Source organism: Papilio polytes, unplaced genomic scaffold, assembly GCF_000836215.1.
Source record: "Papilio polytes unplaced genomic scaffold, Ppol_1.0 DF824303.1, whole genome shotgun sequence".
Lineage (NCBI taxonomy): Eukaryota > Metazoa > Arthropoda > Insecta > Lepidoptera > Papilionidae > Papilio > Papilio polytes.
Window position 1 is genome coordinate 1570481 of NW_013524901.1, and position 27021 is coordinate 1597501.

At 30.0% G+C, this 27021-nt stretch overlaps 1 long non-coding RNA gene across 3 annotated transcripts; it reads left to right on the forward strand.

The window, feature by feature from the left end:
• Positions 1-2115: 2115 nt before the first annotated feature.
• Positions 2116-26806, forward strand: LOC106100952. Of its 3 annotated transcripts, none has more exons than XR_001225475.1 (5): positions 2116-2143; positions 2223-2381; positions 3126-3315; positions 3716-4079; positions 24034-26806. It is a non-coding gene; the product is annotated as an uncharacterized LOC106100952 (long non-coding RNA). The 3 variants fall into 3 exon arrangements; XR_001225476.1 differs by having other exon boundaries at positions 2127-2381; positions 24034-24144; positions 24418-26806; XR_001225474.1 differs by having other exon boundaries at positions 2127-2381.
• The last annotated feature ends 215 nt before the right edge of the window (positions 26807-27021 follow it).

Genomic DNA, 27021 nt, shown 5'->3' on the forward strand with positions numbered 1-27021 from the left:
TCAATTAATATGTCACTGTCACTGAAACTTCTGATAAATCCAAATGTCATCAAGACCAAAGAGCAAATAGCGTTTTCGGAGCATTACCCTTCAAAGATTAAGCAGCAATCAATGGCGCAATCGATCGAGGAAATAGTAGAGAATCGACTTCTCGATTATCTACTATTTCCTCTCTTTCTCTCTCCCCCTCCCTCTCTCTCCCTCTTCCTAGCTTGTATCCCATGTAAAAGTGTAGTCAGCATTCTTTGTTATTTCCATGTATGTAGTTTGCCCATGTATGTAGTTAGAATTTTTGGTCTCATCTACTGTACTGTACAGTACCAAAATGAGCTTTAGACCTTTTTATGGCAAGTGGCAATAGCCAGGTAAAGGAAATTTTTCTGAGCATTTGGTAAATTGTAATATTGAAACACATGAGATTTATTCCCGTTGAATCGGGAATGTAAATTATCACTATCACTGATGAGATGTGCGACCAGTGCTATAGGGTCTATAGGTTCAGTTTACGCTTTAAAGTTGATAAAAAAAAATGTCTTTTTATAATTATTCTTTATTTATTCAGTATTAGAGTGTCAAAAGATGTAAAAAAAGTAGAAAAGGCAGTTTCTTGCAAAAGTAACGAGAGTGGGGTTACTAGAATAGAGATTCAACCCCTTCTTGTGACTTTTTACATAAAAACGCAGAGAAATGCCTTCATCTTGATTTTACAAGAAGTAAGAAATTGAATATTTCCCCCTTGTGTTCCTAAAAGATTATGATTTTTCCTCAAGCAATATATCAACTTACTAGGTGATTTATTGAAACAACTCACTTTTATGTAACGTTTTGGAAGGTCTAAAACTACGCGTTTAATAGCTTTTCATCGAATTAGTGGTAAATCTGCTCGTTGCTACCATAACGGAAAATTATTGCCGTGTAATTAAGAAATAAATTTTTGAGGATAAGCTAGACACAAGCAAGTAAAAGAATTAGGAAATCCCCACTTTTGTTTCTATTGACCGTGTTATTTCTATTATCTTTTCGTTATTTCTTGACTTTATAAAGTTATGTGAAATAAATGTAAAATAAAATGGATTTTATTACAGTTGGAAATTTCTTTTGACACCCCTAGGCAAAATTAATGATAGGATTTACTTAAATATAATCCTTTATAATCCATACTCCAGGATTGAGGGTTACAAAGAAACCTATCCAGAAAATCTGTAAACAGAAGACAAAGCATTCTAAATCCTGTTTGAAGTCATCTGTCGTATTTTTCGTAGAAAATTAGGATAAATAATATTCGACGTATCTGTTCTAAGTTAGTAGTACAACATACTTAACTACGAACACAGTTAAAACATTACATCAAAGCGTGGAATGAATCAAAATCAATATCAAACATAAGACAAGGACAAATGCTGTGTCTACTGATGTTAGAATGAAACGGCAATATTTGGTCAGCTATATTTACCCTAGTTAAATATAACAGCAAAAGTGTTGACACCATTAAAAAATTCCCAAATTACGCCGAAAACGTTTTTGGTAATCATTTACAAGGATCTAAAAATTACATTTAGATCCTTATCCCCGCCGCATTCTTGGCAACTATGGTTCGATGTGATATATTAAAAATTGCCCTTAAAGAGTTTTACCCGAAGAAAGGGTATGTAGAGATAGAAAATTTTTGAAACTCTAAAAGCAAAAAAAATGCGTGCTTTGCATTGATACATTTTAGGTATTTTTGTATGTTTGCTACAAGTATCACGAGTTTATATTTTGAATAAATATTGGGAACCCTAGAATTGAATACTGGTATTCAGATTCTCATGCTCTGGAAATTTCCATCGCAACCCGCAAATTTTTTGTCTCTTTCAGCCTATTCAGATATCTCTTTCATGTGCCCGACAGCTGCATCATTGAAATAGATTATTCTAGAACGTATATAGCCTTCTCTTTTTAGCACATGGCATTGTCTCTTTTACCACCGTGATGGAATGTTCTGGAAAGATAACCCTACTAAATTATACGTTCCTTGTGACAATGGGTATGCGGTCAAATGTCTATACGTCTCCATTTAGTTGGGTTATCTTGCTATCGACTGCATATAAGGGCTTTCGCAAATTTGCGCACGTCATACCGTTTTAGGGATCTTAGGATAGAGGTTGGGTCGTAGTTAAAATGTTTTTTAAAACTAGATTTTCTTCCTTTTATTGTAGAATACATTTAATTGATTATTGTAGAAACGTAGGATATAAGTAGTAGGAGCCTAAATGCTGTAGAGTATTGCAAGCTGAATTGTATAACGCCGTGAGCAACGCGTTCATGCCAAGATGGCGGAGTCATCGCCCGGTTGACGAAAACTGCTGACATCAAACTGCCCAAATCGTGTAAAATTGGAGGTAGGTAATTTAAGTTTGAAATATTTATTTAACATAGGTATAGTGATACAGTTTTACGGATTTTGTTATTGCGCATAAATTGTACTTGTGGTCTACGGTCGAAAGGGCGTGGTCAATCTAAGTTTAAGTTTCAAAATGGCGACGTTGGTTTAATGGTGACGTTGTATATTGTTAAACTATAAAGAAATTTGTAGGGTTTCAATCTGTATAACAAGCGTTTTATATATTTGTACAGCATGAAATTCATAATTTAAAATTTCCATGGAATATTTCTTCTGATTTCGGATATCGACTTGGCGTAACGACGCCATTACGTGACGTCATGTTGACCTTGTAGATAATTAAGTCATAGTCTTAAGAATTAGATAGGAATAAGATGTTTAAGACTGCGAACAAAAATATCAACCATGTATAATAAATTTTTGTAAGAGATTTATATTATGCAAGATTATTGAGAATTTTCCAAAGTACTATCTACTTATGCTAGTGCTTCAGAACTTTATTCGTTTACGATTTTTTTACATTGATACTAAGAATACAAGAATACTGTAGGGATTTTGTAAGATCTAACATTTTAGCTTATGATTTGGGATTCTACTAGTGTTAATACATAAGTAATTAATTCTAGCACAAAAATTTTTCTTTTTTTTTATTAACACCTAACCTTGCATATACTTTGACTGCCATGTAAAAAAAAGAGCAAATTACTTTGATCCGTTATATTTCCATTTTATAATATTTCAGGAGTTTTGATTTATTTTGCTTCAATCATCACCGACGCCGCCGTTGTCCCACACAATGTTCAGCATCACGCAGGCGTATGATTGCAGCTACTCTGTAGTAATACGTATTGGCTTATAATCAAGTCGATAATAAGGCGCGTTAATAATCGTCAGGACCAGGCAGCGCTAAATCAATTTTTTTGAAAACAAAGGTATTTAAACTCGTTATAAACGAGGAAAGTATTTTACACAAATAGAGATTAAGTTAGCTCATTTAGCAGTAGCATAACCATTTAATCGGTTTGTTTAAAAAAAAAAACGAAAAAAAAACTTAAATTTCATGAACATATTAATACTAATTTTTACTTGTTCATAGCGCATATATTTTTTGAAAACCATTCGTCATTAAGCGCTTTAAAAAGAATGTTACACATTTAGCTTTTTCTGAAATTTTTCTTGTACCATACTATACTTAAGTATAAAAAATGTATGGAAAACATCAAAGATTAGAAAAAGCGGATTTCAGTTCTGCATGTAAATATTTTTTCTACCGCATAACGTTAAATATTGTGTGCCATAAAGATTCTATGCAAAACTATAATTAATTTTCAGATGATCTATTTAGGTCGAGTCGGAGCTTACCGGTCGGTTTAATGGAAGGAGGATTTTTAGTTAGGAGTCTGGGTAGGAATTTTCCGTATCCAGTAGATTGAAGGCCGTAGATCGTGAATAAGTCGGCTATCGGAACAGAGTATTGCAGTATGATAGATAATAAAATATAATAAACAATTTGAACAAAGAAATACACAATTATAAGTATAAATAAACAAGACACGATATTAGAATAAGCTGATTGTTCATCTTTCCCACAATACATTACAATGTAATAGCTGTCGACCTTTGAACAATAAATATAATCCATCATGAGGTTAATTTATTTTGCCTTGTATCCTGGTTCGGGAAAGTAAAATGTGAGGTAAGGATCTATAAAAATGTTTCAATTTCTTTTAACTCTTCAAAATATTTCTGTTAACCGTTTTACGTAAAAAAAACCTTTCCTTTGAATTTGCGTAATTGTCTATGGACTTGATCAAGTTTTTTCGGTTGGAGTTAGGTACAGATATAATTGGCTCTGTTTTCGGTAAATTTGTACAATCATACTATCTAGGTATTTTATAACATTAATCGTTTAACTGCGTGTAACTTACTTTTTTTTCGAATTCTCATACTCAACTTATGTCGTTTATACGTTCAATAATCAATTACATACGTTATTCCCAAATATTTATTTCATACAAATGTAGTTGGATTGGATCAAGGTTTACTTGATTTTTAATTCTACTACATTTCGGTGGTCCACAAACGAGCGCACTGAAGGAATAAGCCTTCAGTGCGTTCTTAACGCCAGCTAGAATTTTCGTGGACCACCATTTACAACACATTAACGCCTAAATTTGTATCCAGCGCTCATGGACCCCAGGGATCTTTGACCTGGAAAACTTCCATATTAACTGATTTAGAGATAGGATGCTTATCGACTTGTACATAATATTAATCGTATACGGCTAACTGCGTGAAACTAAATGTTAGATACGTGTGTTTTTGTAGAATTGTTTAGGTACTCAATTTATTTCGTTTATTCGTTTAATTACTTTATTCCCAAATATTTAAACAAATGTAGTTGAATTGTATCAAGATTTACTTGATTTTTAATTCTACTACATTTCGGTGGTCCACAAACGAGCGCACTGAAGGAATAAGCCTTCAGTGCGTTCTTAACGCCAGCTAGAATTTTCGTGGACCACCATTTACAACACATTAACGCCTAAATTTGTATCCAGCGCTCATGGACCCCAGGGGTTTTTGACCTGGACAACTTCCATATTAACTGATTTAGACGTAGGATACTTATCGACTTGTACTTAATGTTAATCGTATACGGCTAACTGCGTAAAACTAAGTGTTAGGTACGTTTGTTTTTGTAGACTTGTTATAGGTACTCAACATATGTCGTTTATTCGTTTAATTACTTTATTTCCAAATATTTATTTCATTCAAATGTAGTTGGATTGAATCAAGGTTTACTTGATTTTTAATTCTACTACATTTCGGTGGTCCACAAACGAGCGCACTGAAGGAATAAGCCTTCAGTGCGTTCTTAACGCCAGCTAGAATTTTCGTGGACCACCATTTACAACTCATTAACGCCTGAATTTAAATCCAGTGCTCGTGGACCCCAGGGGTCTTTGACCTCGACAACTTCCATATTCACTGATTTAGACGTAGGATACTTATCGACTTGTACATTATCTAAGTAACTTTCTACATAATATTAATCGTATACGGCTAACTGCGTGAAACTAAATGTTAGGTACGTTTGTTTTTGTACGATTATTATAGGTACTCAATTTATGTCGTTTATTCGTTTAATAACTTTATTCCCAAATATTTATTTCAAACAAATGTAGTTGGATTGAATCAAGGTTTACTTGATTTTTAATTCTACTACATTTTGGTGGTCCACAAACGAGCGCACTGAAGGAATAAGGCTTCAGTGCGTTCTTAACGCCAGCTAGAATTTTCGTGGACCACCATTTACAACTCATTAACGCCTAAATTTGTATCCAGCGCTCATGGACCCCAGGGGTCTTTGACCTGGAAAACTTCCATATTAACTGATTTAGACATAGGATGCTTATCGACTTGTATATAATATTAATCGTATACGGCTAACTGCGAGAAACGAAATGTTAGATACGTGTGTTTTTGTAGAATTGTTTAGGTACTCAATTTATTTCGTTTATTCGTTTAATTACTTTATTCTCAAATATTTATTTCATACAAATGTAGTTGGATTGAATCAAGATTTACTTGATTTTTAATTCTACTACATTTCGGTGGTCCACAAACGAGCGCACTGAAGGAATAAGCCTTCAGTGCGTTCTTAACGCCAGCTAGAATTTTCGTGGACCACCATTTACAACTCAATAACGCCTAAATTTAAATCCAGCTCTCATGGACCCTAGGGGTCTATGACCTGGACAACTTCCATATTAACTGATTTAGACGTAGGCTACACTATTGAAATCTAGCTTTATAATTGTACTTTTTTTTCTCTACACTAGTATATCAAATTCGGACCGGAATGGCGTATATCTTAAAAAATTAGGACTCTACAGTTTTAGCGCGAAAGAATGTCAATTTTAATTTTGTCTATATATTACAAATATCTAGTACCGACGGCAAAACAAACAATAAAAAAGTGATATTAAACCAAATCAACTTTGTAATTAGGTAGTTTAAATTGGGAGGTAAAGTGTAGCAATAATTTTTATGATACAAAGTTAGCAATTAGATGAATTCGAAATACAATAACTGGAAAAGACAATAAATATTCGGTCACTTTTACTTTAGAGAAGAGATAAAACGAAACGAAATTTTTTATGTAGGTATTTTAACATATATGGAAAAGTGAAGTAAAAATGTTTTTTTTTTAAAAAAAGTATCTTCAACCGACGGAAAAACAAACGTTTAGTAAATTAAGATCAAACTTAAATAAACTTTTTACTGTTGGTATAGTTTTACTTGGAAGGAAAAGATTAGCAAAAAAAACTTTTATGATGCTAAATAGGCAATTTGGGTGAATGAGAAATATAATTACGAGAATAAAATTGAAATTAAACTAAACTGATTTTGTGCTGTAGGTATTATAACCTCGAAAGAAAAGTTTGGCAAACAATGATCTTGTGATACAAAGCGATTTAAACAAATAAGAAATACAATATCTAGAACTGACGAAGATATAAAGTATATTTGCTAAAAAAAATGGATCCAAGCAAACTGTAGTACAGGTATTTTAACCTGGAAGGAAAATTTTAATGATACAAAATAATTTACGACAACAGCAATAACTAGAACCGACGCAGATATAAACGATAAATTTTACTCTAAAACTCCGATCAAACTAAACGAACTTTGTGCAATAGATATTTTAACCAGGAAGGAAAAGTTTACTAAAAATATCGTAAATATCTTTATGATACAAAGTAATTTACGATTAAAAACAATACAATAACTAAAACCGACGGAGAAATAAACGATTAGTTTTACTCTAAAACTCAGAACAAACTAAACGAACTTTGTGCAATAGATATTTTAACCTGGAAGGAAAAGTTAACTAAAAATATTGTAAATATCTTTATGATACAAAGTAATTTACGATAAAAAGCAATACAATAACTAAAACCGACGGAGAAATAAACGATTAGTATTACTCTAAAACTCGGATCAAACTAAACGAACTTTGTGCAATAGATATTTTAACCTGGAAGGAAAAGTTTACTAAAATATTGTTAATATCTTTATGATACAAAGTAAATAAGCAATACAATAACTATACGAGAATAATCAATACGATAACTAGAACTGACGGAGAAATAAACGATTAGTATTACTCTAAAACTCAGATCATACTAAACGATCTTTGCCCTGTAGGTATTTAACCTGGAAGAAGTTTACTAAAAAAATATTTTTATGACGCAAAGTAACTTATGAGAATAAGCAATACAATAACTAGAACCGACGGAGAAATAAACGATTAGTATTACTCTAAAATTGAGATCAAACTAAAAGTACTTTTTGTTGTAGGTATTTTAACCTGGAAGGAAAAGTTTATTAAAAAAATATTTGTATGATACAAAGTAATTTACAAGAAAGGCAATAAAAATGATCAGTATTACTCTAAAATTGAGATCAAACTAAGAGCATTTTGTGCTGTAGGTATTTTAACCTGGGAGGAAAAGTTTAGCCAATAATAATGTAATGATGCGAATTTAGCCATTTAGGTGAATTGGAAATACTACTGAACCAACGGAAAAATACACGATCAGTTAGTATTGCATTGTATTACTTGAAATTAGGATCAATCTAAACACAAACGAACCTTGTGCTGTAGGCAGTGTGTGTTGAGTTGGAAGTAAAAGTGTAGAAAATTAGTTTTGATGATGCAAATTAGTGATCTAGCTGAAAAGGAAAAACAATAACTGGAACCGATCGTAAAACAAATGATCTGCTTCAACAAAATGAATGAAGAATAAGTGAACTTTGATGTAGGCAGTTTGAATCGGAAGAAAAAGTATAGTAAAGATTCATAGGGCGGAAGAATTTTTGTCTTCGAATCGTTATAGGTCCCCAGAGCAAAACTATGTCGACTGAAACGCCTTTGTAGCATTTGACTGTGTGACATATTTTTGAACAATTAAAGCTAATATCAAATAATAATTTTGTGTGCTGACAATACTTGAAATTGTTTTGAATCGGTGTTATAACTGAGTTTTTTTTTGCGGAAAACCCCGATTGGGTTGACAGATGTTAAGGCGGCAATCAAATAATAGGTGGCCGGTGTTATTGAATGTGCAAAGATGCGCTTTGGTCGTAAGCTCGTATAAAGTCAATTTGGTTAATCTCTCTAAAACTTTGCAATCAATGAATGTGTTTGTATTTTTCACTAAAGATTCAAGGACTGTGTTCCTGATATTAAGCGATTATTTCTTTATCTCCGACATACGCACTCCTACAATGGAGGATAAGTTAACATATCTATGATCTACCTTCGGAATTAACATCTGCAAGACGCTCGTCACTTCCGACATATGTATGAAAAAAAAAAGTAAGTGATCTCTAAGAAGCAAATGCTTATTAAACGAACAATAAAATTAGGCCTGAGTTTTAGAGGTGAACGAATTTTGCTTGTTTTCTTTACAAACGACGATATAACCGCCGGTAATTTGTATGGAAAAATAATTTTGATGTACTATTTTGTTAACGTACTAAGATAAAAAGGACGAAAATTTGAGATATGAAATAAATAGGTATCACTTATGAACAAATTCTTATTGTACGAATAAAATGAGGTTTGGGATCTTAGGGCGAAAGAATTTTGACCTGGTTCTTTGGTCATTTGGTTTAACATTAAAAAAATGGATTGATTAAGGAGCAAATGCTAACTACGCGAACAATAAAATTAAGATTCGGTTCTTAGGGTTAAAAAAAATGTTGACATGGTAATTTATTAAAATACATCGATGTAACCGTTGGAGATTCAGAGGGCAAAAGAATTTTGACGTGCCATTTTATTCATATATAGCGATATAACCGATGGAAATTAAGCTGTTTATAATTAAGCAAAGGAATTATTAAGCTATCAATGTCACTTATACGAGCGATAAAATGAGGCGAAAGAATTTTTACTTGCTTATTCATACACAAAAGTGAAGTCGTCGTAAATTTAAGATACGTTAAAAATTTAGATAAGGAAGGTAATTAAGAAACAACTGGGTGACAAAAATTCTGAATTATTAATATACAAGGATATTAATTTACTTTAAAATTAAGTATATACCTACTTCGTAGTAGTTTAATAGGAATGGTTTAGTAGCAAATATTTATAGGTACAACAGAGTAATATGGATTTTGGATTGGACATTACAGAAGTTTATAAGAATTGTTGGGAAATACGTATAAGAGTGAGTTGCAAAGATTGCTATGTAAAAACTATATTCAACTGTTAGTCTTAACTCAAAAGTACGTTTTTTAGGTTTACAAAGCGAAATAATAACTAAACTGATCGATTTTTACGTACTAGCATTAAGAATAAAGGCACTTTTACAGTTAATCCTAATCTAGGATCACGAAAATTTTACGTTTGTGTTTTTCTTATTTAAACAGTCATATTTTGTGTAGTTGCGAAACAACGGGTCAATATTGTTACAAATTTTTAGTTCACAATCTTGTTGATTAGTACAAATGTTTTGTTGCCTATCTATAGCCTCCATAATATATTCATTATAAATATATAATTTAGATCTACAATATAAATGTACGTATATTTATGTACTATATTTATATACCCTCTTTATTTTTCTTTGTGTGGGCATTCACATGCAATGTTTTTTTATCTTCACTAAAGCAAATTTTTGGACTATGTAAATTGTACACGTCACATTTTCTTTGAGTATTCGTCAGTTCCTGTTTTTTATCATTCTTGCATTACATAAGGAAGCATTAAGTATGTTTTTCTTAAGTTTTCCGAAGTTTTGTAGTTTGTGGCGATGCTATAAGCATGTTAGGGCATGTCTATATTCTTTTGGACTATGATTTTTTGTACAGCTCTCGTTAGATCTCACATTTCACATGTGGTTTTTTTAATGGGGTACAAACAATATTGCACGTTACAACTATGTCTGTAATATCTGTTATGTTTATAACTATTTCAATTTAAAATCTGTGTATATCGCTTGTTAATTTCATTATTGGTTATTTTCACAAGAGTTATCTTTTTTTTTGTATTAATTTATTACAACGCTGTTCTAATTAACATCTTTATTTCTTCTCCATCTATAGTTATGTGTTCAAATAACATTTACGTTATAGGATTGATCTTCTTACATATCAAAATATATTTACGTGTTCATTTGTATTAGTGTTGTGGTAATAAATATTTGACGAACATTATTTGCGTCTTAACACTTCAGCTTCACAGCTTCTTACTATTTTTTTTTATTTATATAAAATTGTCTTATCCCGATCTTTCATGATTTTTAGCATTAATCGGTAATGCTGTTGTACTCTTTCCTTTCGTTAAGCATGCGTTTATGTCTAGGCATCAGACAGATTTTTAATACTAACACAGTGGTTATAGTTGTGGTTGTGCTGCATATGTCTAGAAATATCTATATCACTTATAACGGATCTGCTTAATAGAATTGAGGTTCCATATGTTTTACATAGGTATCATATCTTATGTTATTACTTACCACATGCTTAATGTATTTAACATTTCGCACTTTATTCATGAGAAATATTAAAATCATTAAAATAATGATTGACATGTTTCTATCAAAAACAAACGCATGCGCAGATAATTTTATCACGTACTTAATTAAGGTTCAAGATACTAGTTTATTCTGATGTTTTCGCTGTCGTTTGTGATTCTAGCTTACATTTGGAAAAATGGTACCATTGAGATAAGGATCGACATGTCTCTGACAAAATAATAGTGTATTTTACAATATTATAATACTAGTCTAAAGCAAAGAGGTTAAGGAATTCGTTTACTTATGTTTCAGGTGTCTTTTTTTTGTCTTAGGGTATCTTTGCATTTTATATATGAGTTTATTAGGGATATTAAAATAAAGATTGATTCGTTTCAAAATATAAAATCCGGAAGCGGCAAAGTTTATCAAATAATTTAAATAAGTATTAAGCGCATTTAAATATTATAAGAACCAATGTTTTGGGTGTTGTAGCTTAGGTTATGTTAGCATTTTGCACGTTACGGAAAATACGAAAGCTTAGATTTTTATCAAATAAAGTCATATTACTAGTTTTTAAGCGCAAAAAACATTAGAAGAATCGTTTATCAATGTTTTAGATGTGGTATGTTTTGCCGTGGCTAAGGGTATGTTAGCATTTTACACATAACCATCATTAAAATAAAGATTGATGTATTTCAAAAAAGAAATTTGGTAGCGGCAATTTTTTATCAAATAAATTGTTATTAATATATCTTCAGCTCTTTAAAGTGTGAATGATTAACGAATGTTTTAGGTATTTTGGCTAAGCATAGGGAGATATCTTGGCATTTTGCATATTAAATAAAACGTGGAAGCTATTTTTTTAATTAAATAAAGTTGTATCACCAAAAATATTAGGACAGGCATTTACCAATACTTTAGGTATTGTATTTTTTGTCGTGGCTTAGGGTGTCGTAGCATTTTGCTCATTATTTATGAGTTTATTAGGATTATTAGAATAAAGATTGGTAATTTAAAAAAAAATCTGAAGCGGACTTCTTTATCAAAAAAAGGTCGTATAATCAAGTGTCATGCGCATTTAAATATTAGGACAACGATTTACTAATGGTTAAGTTGTTATGGTTTAGAATATGTTAGCATTCTGCACATTATTTATGAGAATATGAGATTATTGAAAGATTTTATCAAATAAAGTCGTTTTACTAAGTGTTAAGGTATGAAAAGATTTAGAGATTAATTTAACAATATTGGTCAGAATAGTCATTCAAATAAAGATTCATATGTTTCAAAAAACGGAATACGGAAACGGAGATTTTTTTCTAAGGACGTACTACTAAGTATTTAATGTGTAAAACGGTTAGGAGATTTACTTACTAATGTTTTAGGTATCATTAAGTTTATAGTAGCTTAAGGTTTCTTAATATTTTGCACAATATATACAGGACGATCAGAATCATTCACGTAAAGATTAAAATGTTTGAAAAACGGAATAGGGAAACGGAGGTTTTTTTACCGTCTAAGGTCGTATTACTAAGTGTTAAGGTAAGATTAGGAAATTTTTAGGTGTCATTTCGTTTCTCGTGATTTAAGGTATCTTAGAATTTTGCACATTAAATGAAATACCAAAACAGATTATTTTATGAAATAAGGTTATACTAATTAACATCGTTGCTAACACGTTAGGATTTTGTACATTATTTATGAATTTAACGATCATTAAAATTTAGATTGCTGTTTCAAAAAAGGAAATAGGGAATTGCAAATTCATGACAAAGGTCGTATTCTTAAATTTTAAGCGCATTAGAATATCACATTAGGAGAAATATTTTACCGACGTTTTAGATGTAGTCGCTTTTGTCGTGGCTTAGGGTATAGTATATGTTAGGATTTTGCGCATTACTAATGAGGATATTAGGATCATTAAATAATATGTTTGTGTTTTAAATTTTTTTATATGGAATTTTATCAAATAAGTTTTAATACTAAGTATTAAGCGCATTCAGATATTAGGAGAACCATTTTCCAATGTTTTAGGTATCATGGCTTAGGATATCTTGGCACATTACGTAAAATACGAAAGCAAAGGTTTTTTTAAACTAAGGTCGTATGAACAGTCGTTTAGCGCATAAAGATTAGGAGAGTCTTTCACCAATGTTTTAGATATAGTTTCTTTAATTGTAGATTAGGGTATGTTAGTATTTGAAACATTATTAATGAGAATAATAAGATCATTAAAATAAAGATTGATAAGTTTCGGATAGACTAGATAGATTAAATTCAGAGCCTCTCGGTCGGGTCGTATAGTCAGCCGTATAGTGATAATGATGACGATGATGACGTTTCGAATAATCAAATACGGAAGCGGAGATAGTTTTACCAATTTAAGTGCTATAACTAAGTGTATAATAAGGAGAATCGTTTATAATTTTTGTAACTCATTATCCTGTGTCTTGCCTAGAGTATATTTTCATATTATTTATAAGAATATTTTAGACCATTAATATAAGGATTCATGTTTAACAACTGAAAAACGGAAACGGAATATTTTTAGCAAATAAGGTCGTATTATTGAGTATCTAGAGCGTTAAAATATAAGGAGAATGATTTACCAATGTTTTATTTGTTGAGGTTTATTGTATAATAGCATTTTGTTATGTTAATAGGATTATTAAAATAAAGATTGATATGTTTCAAAAAAGGAAACACGGAAACGGATTTTTTTTATCGAATAAGGTCGTAATAGTTATTGTTAAGTGCATAAAACATTAGGAGAAACGTTTATTAATATTTTAGGTGTTGTTTCGCTTGTCGTGGCTTCGATTATATGAGAAGTTTGCACATTATTTGTGAGAATATTAGGATCAATAAAATGTGGATGTTTAAAAATATGAAATATGGAAATGGAGATTTTTATATCAGATAAGGACGTATTACTTAGTGTTAAGGTATTAAAAGATTATGAGATTATTTTATTAAGTAAGATCTATTTTAAGTGTTAAGCGCATAAATGGATTAGGAGAATGATTTATCACTGCTTAAATTGTAGTATCTTTAGTCGTGGCTTAGGGTATGATAGGATTTTGCGCATTGTATCTCTACCTATTACTCAAAATCGTGAAATATTTCACGGTAGAGATTTTTTTATCAAATAAAGTCGTATAGTAAAAATAATCAGTCATTTGACATTGTTTTATGTTGTGTAGGGTATGTTAGCATTTCACACATTATTTATTAAAATATTTTTGACCATTAAAATAAAGATTGATGTTTAAATATCATGAATTTAAGGTCGTGTTATTAAGTTTCAGAGCGTTAAAATATTAGGAGGATGATTTACCAATGTTTTAGGTATTGTGGCTTAGGGTATTTTAACTTTATGCACATAAAATGAACGAAGGCAGGCAAATTCTTAAAATGTAATCGTATTACGAAGCAAAAAGCATTTAAAAATATAAGAAGAATCATTTATCAATGTTTTGTTGTGTGTTAGGGTTTCTTAGCATTTCGCACATTATTTGAGAATACTAGAATCGTAAAAATATAGATTGACACGATTGTTATAATAAAATACGGAAGCGGATTTTTTTCATCAAATAAGGTCGTATAACTTATTGTTAAAGGCATACAAATATTAGGACTTTTATATGCCAATGTTTGAGATGTAGTTTGTTTTTTCTGGCTGGTATCTTAGCATTTTGCGCATTAAATGCAATACAAAAACAGAACTTGTAACAAATAAGGTCGTATTAGAGTTTATCGCATAAAAACATTAGGAAAATCATTTACCAATTTTTAGGCGTAGTATTTTTTGTCGTGGCTTAGGGTTTCTTTGGATTTTGCGCCATATTTTGTGAGGTTGTTAGAATCATTAAAATATAGATTGATATTTTTCGAAAAAAGAAATAAGATGTTGAGATTTTTTATAAAATAAGGTCGTCGTAATACTAATTTTTAAGCACATAAAATATTACGAGAAACATTTACCAATGTATTAAGTGTCGAGGCATATGGTATATTAGCATTTTGCACATTACTGGGTTATTAGGATTATTAAAGATTGATATGTATGGAATAATGAAATATGGAAGCAGAGATTATTTATCAAATAATGTTATATCACTTAGTGTTAAGCGTATAAAAATATTAGGAGAATCATTGACCAAAGTTTTAGGTGTGATATATTTTTTCGTGGCTTAGGGTATTTTCGCATATTGCGCCATACTTTGCAAGGTTACTAGGATCATTAAAATACAGATTGATATGTTTCGAAAAATGTAATATGGTAGGGGTCATTTTCTGTCAAATAAGGTCGTATTACTTGGTGTTAAGCGTACAAAATATTAAGAAAATTATTTACTAATATTTTACCCGTAGTATCTTTTGTCGTGGCTTAGGGTTTCTTTGGATTTTGCGCCATATTTTGTGAGGTTAGTAGGATCATTAAAATATAGATTGATATGTTTCGAAAAAAGAAATACGGATGCGGAGTTTTTTTTATAAAATGAGGTCGTCGTATAACTAATTTAGCACATAAAACTATTACGAGAATCATTTACCAATGTTTAGGTTTGATATCGTTTGTCATGGCTTAGGGTATTTTGGCATTTCGCGCATTTTTGTGAGGTTTTTACGATAGTTAAAATGAAGACTAATATGTTTCGAAAAATTATATATGGAGACAGATATTAGAAGATTAATTTACCGATGTTTCAGGTGTCGTTTAATTTGTGGTGGCTTAGGGTATCTTAGCAGTTAGCACAATAAAGGAAATAGGAAAGTGAATATTTTTATGAAATAAGATTTCAGTATTAAGTGTTAAGTTCATAAAATGATAAGGACAATCATATGTCAATATTTTAGGTGTAGTATCTTATGTTTTTGGTGTACGTTAGCGTTTACACATTATGAGAATGTTTTAGACCATACGAATAAAGATTAATGGCAAAAAAAAAAAATGAAATACGGAACGGATATTTTATATCATTTTAAGCATTAACAATAAGTATCAAAAACGTTTAAATATTAAGAGAAAGATTTACCAGCATTTTAGGTGATGTAGCGTAGGGTATCTTAACATTTTGCATACGAAATGAAATAGGTAGGTCGATTAACCAATCTATCAGATAATGAAATAGAATTTTATTATTAAGTGTTAAGCACACGAAGGACAATTATTAACCGAAGTTTAAGATGTTGTTTCTTTAATCGTGGCTTAGGGTTTTTTTTTGTCATTTTGCGCAATTATTCCAATAGGGAAGCGGAGGACTTATCAAATTAAGTTAGTATTACTAAGTGCTAAGCGCATAGAACGATAAGGAGATTTTTTTACAATATTAGGATCATTAAATTAAATATTGATAGGTTTCCAAAAACGAAATGCGGAAACGATGAATTTTTATCAAATAAAGTTGTATCACTAGTGTTAAGCGCATAAATATTAGGAGAATCATCGGCATCGTAGCATATTGCGCCATTTTTCTGAGGTTATATGAATTATTAAAAAAAGATTGGGGTATTTAAATAAAGGTTTCGAAAAATGAAATACGAAAGCGGTTATTTTATTTATCAAATAAGCTCTTATTACTGATTTTTAAGCACATACAAATGTTAGGATAATCGTTGACTAGTTTATTATTATTAATAATCTTTTAGGTGTGCTATATTTTGTCGAGGCTTAGGGTACCTCAGCATTTTGCGCCATATTTTGCGAGATTATTAGGATCATTAAAATGTAGATTGATATGTCTCAAAAAAAGAAATACGGATGCGGAGTAATTTATAAAATAAGGTCGTCGTATTACTATTTTTTAAGCACATAAAAATATTACCAGAATCAATTACTAATGTTTAGGTGTGATATCTTTTGTCGTGGTTTAGGGTATCTTAGCATTTCGTGCCATTTTTGTGAGGTTGTTAGATTTATTACAATAAAGATTGATATGTTTCGAAAAATGATATACGGAGACGGATATTAGGAGATTAATTTACCGACGTTGCAGGTGTCGTTTCGTTTGTGGTGGCTTAGGGTGTATTGGCAGGTAGCAAATTAAAGGAAATACGAAAGCAATTTTTTTTATAAAATAAGATTTTAAAAATAAGGACATAAAATGATCAGGAGAATCATATATCAATGTTGTTTAGGGTATGTTTTACACATTATTTATGAGAATATTTTAGACCATTAAAATAAAGATTGATGTTTAACGGAAACGGAAATTTTGTATCATTTAAGGTCTTAATATTAAGTACCAACAGCGTTAAAATATTACGAAAGCTGTACCAATATTTTAGGCGTCGTGATTTAGGATATCATTTTTCGCCATTTTTGTGAGTTTATTAGTTTATATATAAAAATTTCAAAAAAACGAAATACGGAAACGGATATTTTTTTATCAAATAAGCTCTTATTACTAATTTTTAAACAATATTTGTAATATTAGGAGAATCGTTTACCAATGTTTAAGTATAATATTAATTTGTCATGGCTTAGGGTATCTCAGCGTCTTGCGCCATATTTTTTGAGGTTACTAAGATCATTAAAGTATTGATAGATATGTTTCGAAAAATGAAATACGGAAGTTAAGATTTTTTTATCAAATAAGCTCTTATTACTAATTTTTAAGCACATACAAATATTGGAAGAAACATTGACCAATTTGTTAGGTGTTCTATCTTTCGTCGTGGTTTAGGTTTTGGTTTAGGTATCTTAACATTTTGTACTATACTTGTGAGGTTATTAGGATTATTAAAATAAGGATTCATAGGTGACAAAAAATGATGTACGGAAGCGGAGAATTTTTATCAAATTAGGTACAATTATTAACTGTTTATTGCTTAAAAAGATTAGAATAATCATTGAACAATGTTTTAGGTGTGCTATCTTTTGTTTTTGTGAGGTTACTAGGATTATTAAAATACAGATTGATATGTTTTGAAAAATGAAATACGAAAGCAAAGAGTTTTATCAAATAAGGTCTTATTACTTAATGTTAAGCGCATAAAAATCTTAGGAAAATGATTTACCAATTTTTTAGATGTAGTATATTATTTCGTGGCTTAGGGTATTTTAGTAATTTGCATAGAATTTATGGGGATATTAGGATAATTAAAATTAAGAGCAATGTTTAAAAAATGCAAAACGGAAGCGGAAAATTGTAATTTAACAATACCGTCGTATTACTAATTTTTAAGTACATAAAAATATAAGAAAAATCATTTACTACTGTTTTAGGTGTCATTATTATGGTATATTAGCATTTTGCACATTACCGGGTTTGTAACCCGATTATTGAAGATTACTATGTTTGGAATAATGAAATACGGAAGCGGAGATTTTTTACCAAATAATGTTGTGTCACTTGGTGTTAAGGACACAAAAATGTCAGGAGAATCACTTATCGATGTTTTAGTTGTGGTATCTTTTGTTGTGTGTTAGGGTTTCTTAGCATTTTGCACATTATTTGAGAATAATAGGATCGTAAAAATATAGAATGATATGGTTGTAATAATGAAATATTGAAGCGGATTTTTTAACCAAATAAGGTCGTATCATTTATTGTTAAAGGAAACAAATATTAGGACAAATTAATACCAATATTTGACATTTTCCTACGCTTAGGGAATTTTATCATTTTGCGTATTAAATTTAATACGAAATCGGAGAACTTTTATTAAATAAGGTCGTATTACTAAGTGTTAAAGTATAAAAAAATTAGGAGATAATAGGGTTACGGATATAGGGCTACGAGGTAGGCTACAAATAATGTTCTATCACTTAGTGTTAAGCGTATAAAAATACTCAAAAAATTATTACCCAATATCTTAGGTGTGAAATCTTTTTTCGTGGCTTAAAGTATCTTAGCATTTCGCGCCATTTTTTTGAGGGTTGTTTGGGTTATTAAAATAAAGATTTATGTGTTTCGAAAAATGATATACGTAGACGGATACTAGAAGATAATTTACCGATGTTTCAGGTGTCGTTTCGTTTGTAGTGGCTTAGGGTATCTTAGCAGTTAGCAAATTAAAGGAAATACGAAAGCGATTTTTTATAAAATAAGTTTTTAGTATTAAGTGTATAAAATGATTAGTAGAATCATATTTCAATGTTGTTTATGGTATGTTTCACACAATGTTTTAGGCTATTAAAATAAAGATTGATGTTAAATAAATTAAATACGGAAACGGAAATTTTATATTATTTAAGCTCTTAATATTAAGTATCAAAAACGTTTATATATTAGGAGAAAGATTCACCAATATTTTAGGTGTTGCGGCTTCGGGTATCTTAATATTTTGCATACTAAATGAAATCGGTAGGTCCATTGGTTATGAAATAGAATCTTATTACTAAGTGGACTATAACAATATTAGGACAATTATCGACCAAAGCTTAAGATGTGTTTTCTTTTATCGTGGCTTAGGGTCTTTTGGCATTTTGTGAAATTAATACAATAGAGAAGCGGAGAACTTTTATTAAATAAGTTAGTCTTACTAAGTGATAAGCGCATAAAACGATTAAGAGAATTGTGTACCAATGATTTGGGTGTTGTTTTTAATCATAGTTAGGTTATCGTAGCATTTTACGTATTACTTGTATTTAGGATATTAGGAACATTAAAATAAGTATTGATAGGTTATGAATAACGAAATGCGGAAGCGGAGAATTTTTATCAAATAATTTTGTATCACTTAAGGGCATAAAATGTTGAAAAGGACTTACCAATATTTCAGGTCTAGGATATTTTTTCGTGGCTTTTTATCTTAGCATTTTGCGACATTTTTGTCAGGTTACTAGGATCATTAAAATACAGATTGATATGTTTCCAGAAAAATGAAATACGGAAGCGGATATTTTTTATTAAATGAGATCGTATTACTTAGTGTTAAGCGGATAAAAATATTAGGATAATGTTTTACCAATGTTTCCGTTCTAATATATTTTTATGACGCTTAAGATATCTTAGCATTTTGCGTCACATTTGTTCGGTTATTAGGGTTTTTAAAACAAAGATTGATAGGTTTCTTTAAACAAAATACGGAAGCGGAGACTTTTGTTATCACATAAGGTGGTATTATTAAGTGAAATCGCATAAATATGTAAGAAGAATCATTAACCAATTTTTTAGGTGTGCTATCTTTTATCGTCGTATAGGATATCCTATCATTTTTCGCCATATTTTTGAGGTTATTAGGATTGTAAGGATTGAAGGTTAGGATTGAAATAAAGATTGTTAGGCGAAGAAAAACGATGAACGGGAGCGAATTATTTTTTATCAAATTAGGTCGTATTATTATGTGCTAATCGCATCAAAAATTAGAAGAATCATTGACCAATGTTTTAGGTGTGTAATGTGACATATTTTGTGAGGTTATAGGATTATTAAAATCTAGATTGATATGTTTCAAAAAATGACATACGGAAGCGAAGCTTTTTTTTCTCAAATAAAATCATATAGAATTAAGGGTAAAAAATATTAGGAAAGTAATTTACCAACGTTTCAGGTCTAGGATATTTTCGTGGCTTAGGGTATCTAGCAAAAATGCTAGATACTGTAAGCCCGCAAAAGCGACATTTTTGTCAGGTAATAGGATTGTTAAAATAAAGATTGATGGGTTTCGATAAACGAAATACGAAAGCGGAGATTTTTATTAAATTAAGTGGTATTAATAAGTGTTAATCGCATAGAAATAGTGGAAGGAAAATTTACCAACTTTTTAGGTGTGCTACCTTTTGTTGCGGTTTAGGGTTTTTTAACATTTTTCGCCACATTTGTGAGGTTATTAGGAATTTATAATGAAGATTGATAGGTGACATATAACGATGTACGGAAGCGGAGATTTTTTGTGTAATAAAGTGGTATTGTTAAGTGTTTATCGCATAGAAAATTAGAAGAGTCATTGACCAATCTTTTAAGGTGTCCTATCTTTTGTAGTGGTTTAGGGTATCTCAGCATTATACACCATGTTTTGTGAGGTTACTAGGATCATTAAAGTGCAGATTGATATGTTTCGAACAATGAAATACGGAAGTGGATTTTTTTTATCAAAAAAGCTATTATTACTAATTCTAAAGCACATAAAAATGCTACGAGAATGATTTACCAATGTTTAGGTGTGATATGTTTTATTCCGGCTTAGGTTATCTTAGCATTTGGTGCCATTATTGTTAGGTTAGGTTAGGTTTTTAGGATTATAATAAAGATTGATAGGTTTCGATAAACGAAATACGGAAGCGGAGATTTTTGTTATTAAATAAGGTGGTATTAATAAGTTAAATCGCATAAATATGTAAGAAGAATCATTAACCAATTTTTTAGGTATGCTATCTTTTGTCGTAGTATAGGGTATTATTAGGATTGAATAAAGATTGTTAGGCGAAAAAAAATCGATGAACGGTAGCGAATTATTTTCATCAAATAAGGTGGTATTATTAAATGAATCGCATAAAACATTACAATAGTATTTGACCATTTTTTTAGTTGTGCTATATTTTGTTGTGGTTTAGGGGTCTTAGCATTTTGCGCCACATTTGGGAGGTTACTAGGATTTTTAAATTAAAGATTGATAGGTGACGAAAAATGACATACGGAAGCGGAGATTTTTATCAAATAAGGTCGTATTACTTAGTGTTAAGCGCATAAAATGGTTAGGAGAAACATTGACCAATGTTTTAGGTGTGCTATCTTTTGTCGTGTTTTAGGGTATCTAAGCATTTTGAGCCATATTTTGTAAGTTTACTAGAATCATTAAAATACAGATTGAAATTTTTTATCAAATTAGGTCGTACTACTTAGTGTTAAGCGTATAAAATTTTTAGGATAATCATTTACCAATATTTCAGGTCTATATATTTTTACGTGGCTTAGGGTATCTTAGCGTGTAGGGACATTTTTGTCAGGTTACTAGGATCATTTAAATAAAGATTAATATTTTTCGAAAAATATGGATATGGAGATCGTATAGAGTTAAAGGGTAAAAAATGTTAGGAAAATAATTAACCAATATTTTAGGCCTAGGATATATTGTTGTGGATTAGGGTAATTAGCATTTCGCGACATTTTAGTCAGGTTACAGGATTATTAAAATAAAGATTGTTAGGTTTCGATAAACGAAATACGAAAGCGGAGATTTTTTTATCAAATAAGGTATTATTAGTAGGTATTATTAGTAGGTATTATTAAGTGTTCATCGCATAAAAATTTAAAAATGATCATTGACTAATTTTTTAGTTGTGCTATCTTTTGTCGTGGTATAGGGTATCTTGGCATTTAGCGCTATATTTGTGAGGTTATTAGGATTTAAAAAAAATAATAGGTGACGAAAAATGATGAACGAAAGCGTAGTTTTTTATCCAATAAGATCGTAATACTTAGTTAGAGTTAACCTTAAAAAAATATAAGAAGAATTATTGACCAATTTTTTACTTGTGCTATCTTTTGTTGTAGTATAGGGTGTCTTGGCATTTTGCGCCTTATTTGTTAGAACATTAGGATTATTAAAATATAGATTGATAGATGAAGAAAAACGATGAACGGGAGCAAATTATTTTTATTAAATTAGGTCGTATTATTATGTGCTAATCGCTTAAAAACTAGTAGAATCATTGGCCAATGTTTTAGGTGTGATGTCTTTTATCGTGGTTTAGGGTATCTTATCATTTTGCGCCATATTTGTGAGGTTTTTAGGATTATTGAAAAAAAGATTGATATGTTTCGAAAAACGAAATACGCAAGCGGAGATTTTTATCAAATAAATGTCAGTACTTAGTGTTAAGCATATTAAAATATTAGAAAAGTTATTTACCAATATTTTAGGTCTACTATATTTTTTGTGGCTTAGTGTATCTTAGCATTTTGCGACATTTTCGTCAGGTTATAGGATTATTAAATTGAAGATTGATAGGTTTCGATGAACGAAATACGAAAGCGGAGATTTTTTTATTTATTAAGGTGGAATTATTAAGTGTTCATCGCATAAAAACACATTAGAATAATCTTTGACCAATGTTGTAGGCACGGTATTTATTCTCGTGGCTTAGGTTATCTTAGCATTTTGCGCCATATTTTGTGAGATTACTAGGATCATTAAAATACAGATTGGTATGTTTCGAACTATGAAATACGGAAGCGGATTTTTTTTTTTTATCAAAAATGCTATTTTTACTAATTCATAAAAATGTTAATAAAATAAGCACATAAAAATATTAGGAGAATGATTTACTAATATTTATGTGTGATATCTTTTGTCCCAGCTTAGGGTATGTTAGCAATTTGTGCCATTATTGTTAGGTAATTAGGATTATTAAAACACAGATTAGGTTAATAAAATAACGGCTTTAAAATACGAAATGCGGATGAGGAAATTTTTTATCCAATAAGGTTGTAGTAGTAAGTGTTAAGCGAATAAAATAATTAGGAGAATCATTGATCAATGTTTTAGGTTTTAGGTTTAGGGTATCTCAGCATTTTGCGCCATATTTTGTGAGGTTACTAGGATCATCATTAAAATACAGATTGATATGTTTCGAAAATTGAGATACGGAAGCGGAGAATTTTTATCAGCTAAGGTTATTAACTAATGGGCTAAGCTTATTACAAGAATCGTTGACCAATGTTTTATACCAATATTTAGGTGTGCTATCTTTTGTCGTGGCTTTGGGTAACGTAGCATTTTGCATATTACTTATGAGGATCAATCGGAATATTGATGTGTTTTAAAATATGGTATAAGAAACTTAATGTTTTTAAAAAGAGCTTTAAGAATTCGTTACGAATACGAAAGAGCGGTTAAGAATACGTTTACATTTAATTATTTATAGTATAAAGCTAATTATTATTTAAGATAATAATCCAATGGTGTTAATAACCGGTAATAGTAATAAGTTATAAATTATATTAATAGGCAATAATAGGTAATAAGTAAACGAAAAATTTATTTGAGTTACGTAACAGTTTAAGGTGAAATTTACCGAAAACATTAAAGAGCCCATACATTTTAATTGTAAGTAATTTTATAGTCCGATCAGTCCATAGTTCTACGCCAAGAATTAAAGATTATTAAATTCGGTATCTGAGAAAGTCGGGTGCAGGTATAAAAATGCGTTTTTCTTCGTTTCAGTTGAAGTCGATAAGTTTTTCGATTCTTTTCGATGTCTGGTGTTATGTACGAGGTCGAAATTTGCGTGTACCCTGGATTAAATAGATTATTGTCAGTTTCATTTATGCCGAGGTAAAATCTTGATATATTTATAAATTGAATACAAATTATTATCAAAAATATTGCTTTTCTTTTTCACCCTTATTTACCATAGTTAAGGCGTCAATAAGATTCATGTATACACATATGTATAGTAACAAGCAAAGTTTTATAATGTCTATGGCCAATCTGATAAAGAATAGAAAAAAATATAATTATTACCTTATGTTTTAGATGTTTCGTAGTTAGAAATGACTAATAAAATGTAGTTGTTCATAAAATGTGACAATTTCTTTTTGATCACAGGAATGGTGATGTTTATTGCAAATGTCTGAAACTAGGACAGGTTTTAGTGATTTTAATACCAAGAGATAATTATCAGATACATAACCTGCATCACAAGATGTAGAGAAACGTAACCTTAAATTCTAGTAGGACTTCCACATAAAGCATTCAAGTTTGCTTTAAATAATTTAATGTAAATCCTAGAGGAAAGGAAAAACGTCACATAGATAAGAAATCAAAGAAAAACATATAGAAAAATAACATCTTTAATATAAGAAATATAATCACACAAATAATAATATTGCATCCTAAGATGGAGCAAATTAAAAAAAATCAAAACGAACTCATGCTATTAATGAAATGCTTCTTAAATTTACACGAAATGGGAATGTTAAATTTATTAAGCAAGAAATTAAATGAAACGTCAGTTACTCAAATGATATTAAGATACTATCAAATGTAAAAATGTAGATAAAATGCTCTTAAATAGCGAAGACTGAAGATTATATTTATTCATATTTAATATTTATCATAATCCCCTTCTACTATATTTTTTACAGGTTTTATTTAAAAATATGTTTTAACTAAGATTTAAAATCGATAATTAACGGAAATTATTCGTATATATAAGAATTATAATATGTTCTAAATGTTATAAACACTATTAAATTATGGGGTGATCATTGCAAGCATATTTAAAAGCTAATTTTTACTGATTTACCACGGTTACGGAAACAATTTAGATTGGTGTCCAACATAATTGTTTAAAATAAATTGAAACGGTGTATACAATCACGGAAATAATGGAGGATTTATATACAAACGTATGTATGCAATATTAAAATTGTACATAACAATTCGTCACGATAGACAGGACACAAACTGGTTTTAACACCTTTTTGGCCGTATATATTAAACTCAATAAACAATGGGCCCAGATTCAGAAATAATTTAATCAAATTTCTTTTTCCTTTTGAATTATATACACTTATATTGGATCAAATCTGCACTTATAACATTTATTATAATTGTTTTGTACATAAATGATAGATAAACTTTAATTTATATGATTAATCGCTTGAGTTTATGCTTTGTTGAAAATTATTTAGTCCATACTAAGAAATGTAAATGATAACGCATTTTCATGCTAAAATATCCATGAAGAATAGGTTTTTAAATAGTTGCATAGGACGTCGTTTTCTATTTATTTGTTGATTTCTTTAGATACGTCCTCGTTGTATTATGTTGTAAATTAAGGTCGTATGTTTCTTCTATATTATTTTCAAGAGGAAATATTTGTACTTTTGTATGTATCGAAATGACTCAAATACTAATGTACAGATTTCAAAAATTCTTTCACCAATAAATAGGTGTGTTATCACCGAGTTACATAGGCTTAAATTACAAATTTTTGTATATCTATCCATGTTATTACAATTAAAAACTTTTTTTTAGTTTGAAATTCTTTCTCCTAGCAAAATGTTATAGCAATCTTTCTTGTCATCAGAATTGCCTAAATTCTAAATTATTGTGTTGAGATAAAGTTATTCAAAATCGTCTACACTTAGAACTATCAAGCTGCTTGTATTGCTCGATATTTTTATTTCTGTTTTAATGAAGAGCGGAACGCTAATTTTAACACGTTGCTAGATCTTCTTTCCTAATTTTTTTTAGTTCTGAATAAACACTAACAAGAGTGTATAACGTTTTCAATAGTTTTGATGTTGATGTAATCGGCATATTTCATGTTGCTTTTGCATATGAATCTAAATTATCCGTGTATTATTATACTACATACTTGTTTTTATTTTATAGTTTGCTTACTTATTCCTTGATTTTATGTTAGTTCGTACAATTTAATAAATCAATCGATTTCCTGATCTACATTATGTTGAATCTGTTTGTTAGTACTTATTACAATTTTGTATATCAAAATCGTCTTGTTTCACAGTTTGTTTTCTAATAGTTTCGTGGTTTGTGTGTTGCTAATTGAATCAATACAGAATTAAATTTAAAACCGCTTAATACTGCAAGTGGGTTAGGTGAAATATTAGCTACGTCTACAAAAGTATCCTATTTTTAGCTAGTCTTAAATCGTGGTACTTATGGGAATATATTGATGTCTCTTTCATTTTCATTGAAAATTTAGAGAAAACAATATGTAACAGGCAAGGATAGTGTACCGATGTGGACTTAGCTATTAAAAGCGTTTTAAGCACGTTTTGTAAGATTTTAGGGTGATGTTATTTAGTGTGTGGTTTTATAAATTATCAATGTCCGTGCTATTTGGGCCATATTCAATTCGCATTTGTATGTATTGGTGATGGTTCCCATAGTACTATAATTGTTTATAACATTGCTAATTGTATATTAGCAAAGTTTCTATAACCAATTTTGTTGTATTTACGTTTTAAATTTTCATTAAATTAACTTTGTCATTTGAACAAAATTAATTTAATTAGTATAGAGCCCGAACTCTTCGTCTCGATTTTATTTTTGTTTTAACTTGTTTTACCAGTAAGGGCTATTTTTTTCTATTATTTTTCTAATTCAACGTGATTTTTAAATATACCTCTCATTATTTTTATGACCTCTCTGACCTTTATAGCCTCATCTACACATCAT